The sequence below is a fragment of the Nicotiana tabacum genome, chromosome 2 (genome assembly GCF_000715075.1).
Source record: "Nicotiana tabacum cultivar K326 chromosome 2, ASM71507v2, whole genome shotgun sequence".
NCBI lineage: Eukaryota > Viridiplantae > Streptophyta > Magnoliopsida > Solanales > Solanaceae > Nicotiana > Nicotiana tabacum.
Window position 1 is genome coordinate 2,234,157 of NC_134081.1, and position 7,106 is coordinate 2,241,262.

Consider the following 7,106-nt stretch of genomic DNA (forward strand, 5'->3'; position numbering starts at 1 on the left):
TACGACAGTTAGAGTGCTCATGGTCGATAGAGAAGACTTAGGCAAATTTGTAGAAAACATAGCGGAAAAGATTCTGATAATTGGGGAAATCATAACTCTAGACCTCCTTAGTCTCGTCTATAATTTCATCCGTGTTAGTTGATAATTTTACTGCTTTATAATATTTGCTAGTTAATTAGTAGAAATAAAAATCAAATCTTTATAACTAGAAAATTATTTGAACTTGTGTTTCTTTGAAATATTGAACAGTTGTGGCTAAGCCTTAGTTCTCTGTGGGATTCGACTCCGGACTTATAAATCAGATTATATTTGCAACGACCGCTTAGTCCTTTTTATAAGGCATAGTTGGACGTGATCAAATTTTGGCGCCGTTGCCGGGGAACTAACGGTTTAGTTGTACGTGTTTATATTGCAAAGAAATACATTGCTATGTTGAGAAAGAAACATATTACTAGGTTTCAAGTTTGAACTTCTATTTTTATTTTTTTGTATTTGATTTTTTTTCTTTTATTTTTTCTTTTACTTGTTGATTAAAAAAACATGGCATCATGGAATTATGAAAGTTTTGATGTTGGTAATTCTACTTTTAATCCTCCTTATGCATATTGTGATGAAAACCACCCTTGGCAAAATTATCAAAATATTTCCGAGAGCGAGTTTTGTGCACCAACTCAATCTTATGTGTGGAATGTGTGTGATATGTGTGGTGGTCAAGATGGTCACTTTCATGGTTGTGCTTATATTTCTTATGTTCCCCTAACCCCTTACTTTGATAGTTCTTCTTTTTCTTGTGAAGTTAATAGGAATAAAGAACCCAGGGATGATGACCTGAAAAAGATCAAAAATATGCAAAAGTACCTTGTGGAACAATATGATATGTTAAAGTGCTTTGTGGAACAAAATAGTAAACGACAACTGCAAATAGAAAGGCAAGAGGAAACTATTCACAACTTGAAAGTTCAAGTGAATCAACTAGTTGAAGATCTTAATGCTCAACAAGTCAATATTGTGAATAGTATCCAAGAAGAGCGTGAATTAGATGCAGAAATTGAGGTACCAATAGAGGGGTCCATAGTAGAACACCAACAATCAATCAAACTAGAATTTGAGGATGTCAATATTGTAGAAGAGATACTAGAGTCAAGTAAGGACATTGATGATACATATTTAGTTGACTCTAGTGTCTTTAGTGTTGAGGATGTAAATAGTCCCAATGTTCATATAGTTGAGCGCATTGGTCCACACTCCAAGCATTTTTCCACATTGTGTTTGGATGATTATATAGAAATAGAGTCATCCGAGCCACTTGAGGAGTCAAGGAATGAGGAACAAAGTGCCTACATTCTGAAATTCTTCTTGCCAAAAAGTCGGGAATACACATCTCATCTAAAGGCCAAGAAGTGCAGAATACTACATTATTTTATTGGTCCAGTCAGATTCATTCCACCACCCCAGGAGCATGGTCATAGAGCAGAATCAAAACTTAGGGTCCAATTCATAAGTTCAAAGTGGAGGCAGAAAGTGATTCGTGTCGTGCTGCGACGTTAAATCAAGCGCTTGTTGAGAGGAAACCCAGCTTTACTGCTTATTTTATTTTTTTATTATTTTTTTTTTGTAGTGTCGATTTTTGCTTTTCTAGGAGCATGGAAAGCAAAGCTATTGCAAGGATGCAACATCAAACCAGATGGTTGGAACTAAGTGTGAGGTACCCGCACGAAGGACCAAGCCTGGGAGAAGTCTGAGTACCCCATGAGTTGCTAGTGCTTTGGCCTTTGGCCTACCAGGGACTTTCTTTTATCCTCTTATTAGTTATAGTGTGCATTGGGGACAATGCACAATTTTAAGTATGGGGTGAGGAGATTGTCTAGGTGACTTTCTATGCTATTTTAATTGTATTAGTTTAATTGAATATTTATTTTTTTAGAGAACAAAAATAGAAAAGATTGGACTTTTCCCGACGATGGATCTATTAGACAATTTTCTTGAGGGATTTAAGTCGAAAGGAAAAAGACAAAAAGATTTTATTTTGTTAGGTAGTGTAGCAATTCCCCCTTGGTTTTTCTTTGTGCCGCAGTTCTTTTTCAAGGGTTTTGTTTGAACCGGGTGTAGTTAGTTTTATTTTTTTTAGGAATAGAAACCATTGTGCCATGAATTGAATTGAAGCAATATCTCTTAGCTTTGTTATGCCTTGAGAATAGTTAGTACTATGGTTGTGACGTTTAGGCTCTGTTTTTTACTCTCGCATAAGTGCCTTAAATTGTAGTATCCTAATTTTGCTTAACTGCTTTGACTGGAGTGTCGCGATGAAACCAATCCTGAGTGAGTTATGTGCCATGTCTGTGTGAGGTTTTGTATGTATTCTATGCATTGCATTTGATGTCTAGAACTTGCCCCGTGTGTTTGCAAAGCGAAATAGTAGTATTGTTCAATCTAGGAAGTGATATAGGCGTTTCTTTGTTAAGTCAGATATATAAAGTTTACCCACCTAAATGTTATGTACCGTAGTTAACCCCGTTGAGCCTATAATCTTGTTTCTTTGGTAACCACATTACAAGTCGCACCCCTTTGTTTTAATCGACCATATATTTGAACCTTTTCACCTCTCATGAGCACTTGAATTGTTATGAACTTTGTAAAAATTAAAGTGTGGGGTGGTTGGTTCGGCTTTGGCATGGAACTAATGAAATAAGGAGAAAGGTGCATTGTTTTGAAAAAGTAAGAGCCACTTGAATTGAAAAAGAAAGAAAAGAAAAATTAGTTCTAATGCTGTGAAAAATATCCCTTGATAGTAGTGACTCTTGATGTAATTGTGCTTAAAGAAATATGGAGTTAATATATATTGAGGTGAAGGTGGAGTTATGGTTTGACATAAGTATGGGATGTGAGTTAAAGTATATGTATTAAAGTGCTTAAGGGAGGTGTAATCACTCATATCCAAATGTATCCTACCCGACCCGCAGCCTACATTACAACCAATGAAAGTCCTACTTGATCTTAGACTGAATGAACTTGATTAGTAGAGTATTACACTACGGGCAAGCCTATGGTGCATCTTTTGTAGCATATGAATGTTATTTCTGAGAGTGAGTAAATTTTTCCTATCTTGAGTTCCTACGGTCTTAAAATTTATTGTGTGTGGAACTAATCTATTTTGTTGTGTGAGGGCACGTGATTCATAAAGTAAAGGTAATATTGTTGACATCCATGTCAGAATAAGTAAGTGAATTGTGAATAAGGCATGGTATTTGTAAGTCGAATCTTGAGGCGAGGATGTCACACATGTGTGCTTAAACTATTCTAAAAATTCTTGGTGTAATGAGTTAGGAGAATTTCTTTAAAAGGTCGTATCTATAAGTGTAATTTGATTGCTCGAGGACGAGCAATGTTTAAGTGTGGGGTATTGATGTGTGGATATAATTCCATAGTTTCGTACATTATGTGCCTTGCATTCTACATGCTTTAATGATAAATTACACTTTATTTGTGCATAATGGAGTCTATTTTATATGTAGGTGAATTGGAGATGAAACTAAAGCAAAAGGGATACTTAAACGTTGAAAGTGTGCTCGAGAATAGTGAAAAGTAGAGACCTGGCGAGGCCAGCCAAAGGCCAGGCTGGACCAGGCTTTAGCCTGGCGAGGCCAGCCTAAGGCCAGAGGCAAGGAGAGCTGGTGGAATCACCTCTTGGGAGTTAGAATCATCTATTTCTACATCTTTTCATCTTTACTCTGTATTTTAATTATGCAAAATATTTGGGATATTAGTACTATGAGTATGAGTAGCTAAATTCCTATTTTAGGGTTTTGATAGAACCTATTGAAGGATGATTTTCTTGTTACGTTAATATAGATTTGTCGTAGTATCTTCTCTATTTGTTCAACTATATTATTCTTGTGGTTGATTGAAGGGCCCTCGATTAGCTGTGCCTATTTAGTATGTATTACTCGGGAGAGAGTGCATATTTAGGTAGTTGTTGAACAACATCACTCCTAAACGTATATGAGGGATCAATACGGAGGTTTAAAGGTGGGTTTAGGGATAACGAAACCTTGATGCGATCTGAGTGAGCTGTACTTAATGCCAGCTAGCGTAATTCGTGAGAATATGCCTAGTAAATTGTGGTAATTACTCGGGAGAGAGTTACGACAGTTAGAGTGCTCATGGTCGATAGAGAAGACTTAGGCAAATTTGTAGGAAACGTAGCAGAAAAGATTCTGACAATTGGGGAAATCATAAATCTAGATCTCCTTAGTCTTGTCTATAATTTCATCCATGTTAGTTGATAATTTTACTGCTTTATAATATTTGCTAGTTAATTAGTAGAAATAAAAATTAAATCTTTATAACTAGAAAATTATTTGAACTTGTATTTCTTTGCAATATTGTACAGCTGTGGCTAAGCCTTAGTTCTCTATGGGATTCGACTCCGGACTTATAAACCTTATTATATTTGCAACGACCGCTTAGTCCTTTTTATATGTCATAGTTGGGCGTGATCAGACGTCCTAGTCTGAGAAAATAAAGGTACGCAATATCCCATCTATTACATTAGCAAAACAATAATCGACGCCAAAACGAGATGCCCTCACCTTTAAAAACTAGCATTGGCCTTAGTCGTAGCTTCACGAAATCTTAGCCAATATTTCTAGTGCCATCCCATCTTGGTCATCATGACTTTTCCCTAAGAAGTATTTTACATAAACCCGAGATATCGAGCAGGTTGGCCAAATGGGCCATCAAACTAAGCGAGCACGATATCACATATCAATCGCGAATAGCGATAAAGTCAAAAGTTCTTTCTGACTTCGTCGTCGACTTCAGCGCAAAAATAATACCCGAAGTTGAAAGAGAGGCCACCCACGTTTCTCCCCAAATACAGGACCTCTAGGTCCTGTACACTGACGGCGCGTCTAACTCGTTAGGGTCCGGGCTGGGACTTGTACTTGAAGTTCCGACTGGTGAAGTGATTCGCCAGTCCATAAGGTGCCCGAACATGACTAACAACGAGGCCGAATATGAGGCCGTAATTACAGGGTTAATGATGGCACTCAAATACGGGCCGAAATGGTTAAGACTACTCTGTGATTCTCAACTCGTTATCAACCAAGTCATAGGGACTTTCCAAATCAAGGAACAAAGGTTACAAAAATACCAGATCAAAATCTGCAAGCTACCGCCCGAGTTCGGCAAATGTCAACTCGACCAGATCCCTCAAGCACAGAACTTCGAGGCAGACGACCTTGCCAAATTAGCCGCAACTACCAAAAACATTACAACCGGAGGCAGAAGTGTAGTCCACCTTCTCAATTCATTGATAGACCAAATCGAGGTAACAACCATAAACTTGACTTGGGACAGGCGCAACCATATTATTACATACTTGCAGGACGGCGTACTCATAGGTGATAAAGAAGAGGCAAAAATATTGCGAATGCAAGCAACCAGGTACAACATCATTCACAATAACTTGTACAATAAAACATACGGCGGCCCTCTGGCAAAATGCTTGGGCCCAAATCAGATGCGGTGTGTCCTCGAAGAAATCTACAAAGGCCAGTGTGGAGCTCACTCCGGCAATTGGGCTTTGGTAAGATGCCTTATACGGGCAGGGTATTACTAGCCCACCATGAAAAAAGAGGCCGCAGACTTTGTGAAAAAATGCGAACAATGCTAAAAGTATGCCCCAATGATTCACCAAGTAGGTGAACACCTCCACTCGGTCACTTCCCCTTAGCCATTCATCAAATGGGGAATAGACATCGTGGGGCCCATCCCGGCAGGGCGAGGTAACATAAAATTTATTTTAGTTTTAACTGACTATTTCTCTAAGTGGGTAGAAGTAGGAGCATTCGACCAAATACGTGAACAAGAAATGATCGCCTTTATATGGAAAAATATTGTATGTCAGTTTGGCCTCCCAAAGAGATCAGCTGCGACAACGAACCCCAATTTACAGGAAAGAAGCTCGCTGAATATTTTGAGAAGTGGCATATCAAAAGAATATTCTTAGCGCCATATCACCCCGCGGGCAATGGACAAGCAGAGTCTACAACAAGTCGATACTGAACATCATGAAGAAAAATCTTTAAGACGCCAAAGGGCTATGGCTGGAAATGTCACCAGAAGTACTCTGGGCCTACCGAACAACACAGAAGACAAGCATAGGAGAGACACCTTACTCTTTAGTCTATGGGACTGATGCAGTAATATCGGTTGAAGTCGATGAGACCATCCTAAGATACTCCCACAAAAGCGGACTAAGGAACAACGAAAGCAAAAGGCAAGAGCTTGACGAAGTCGAAGAACGACGAGACATGGCCTATATAAGGATGATCGCCTAAAAACAAGCAGAACGCTATTATAACAAGAAGGCAATGGCCAGGCCACTCAAAGTCAGGGACTACGTGCTTAAAGCCAAAACACAAGCAATCAAAGACCCATGGGAATGCAAACTGGGAACAAATTGGGCGACCCGTACAAAATCACGGCAACACTGAACAAATTATCATTCCAACTAGAAACAATGGAAGGAAAGCTACTACTAAAAAACTGGAATATTACCCACCTCAAGTACTTTAACTTTTAGGAGGTAAAGCGTTCTCCACGTCTTACTGTTTTTCCCTCACTTGAGTTTTGTCCCAATTAGGTTTTCTTAAGGAGGTATTTAACGAGGCGACGAAGGGGACACTTCAAGTCGAAGTACGCAAAAACGGAGGCCCAGAACGGCTATTTCATTGCCTGACCTCTCAATCCTTCTCCAGGACGACCAATGATGGGACTAGATAGACTGGGACTGGAACGCCAACCAACACCCAAAAAATTGTAAATGTAGTTTATTTTTATTTTCTCCAAATGTACAACCAAGGCAATAATGCTTAAAGTTTACAATGTCGAAAAACTCCACACCTAGAAGCATATCTTTCTAAACATATGTTGTGTTCGACCTCGTTCGAACCAACACCTAATGGCCAAACATAGGTTATGTTCGACCTCGTTCGAATTAACACCTAATTGCCCTTGGCTATAGTCAAACATAGTTTGTGTTCGACCATGTTCGAACTAACACCTAATGGCCATCGGCTATAGTCAAACATAGGTTATGTTCG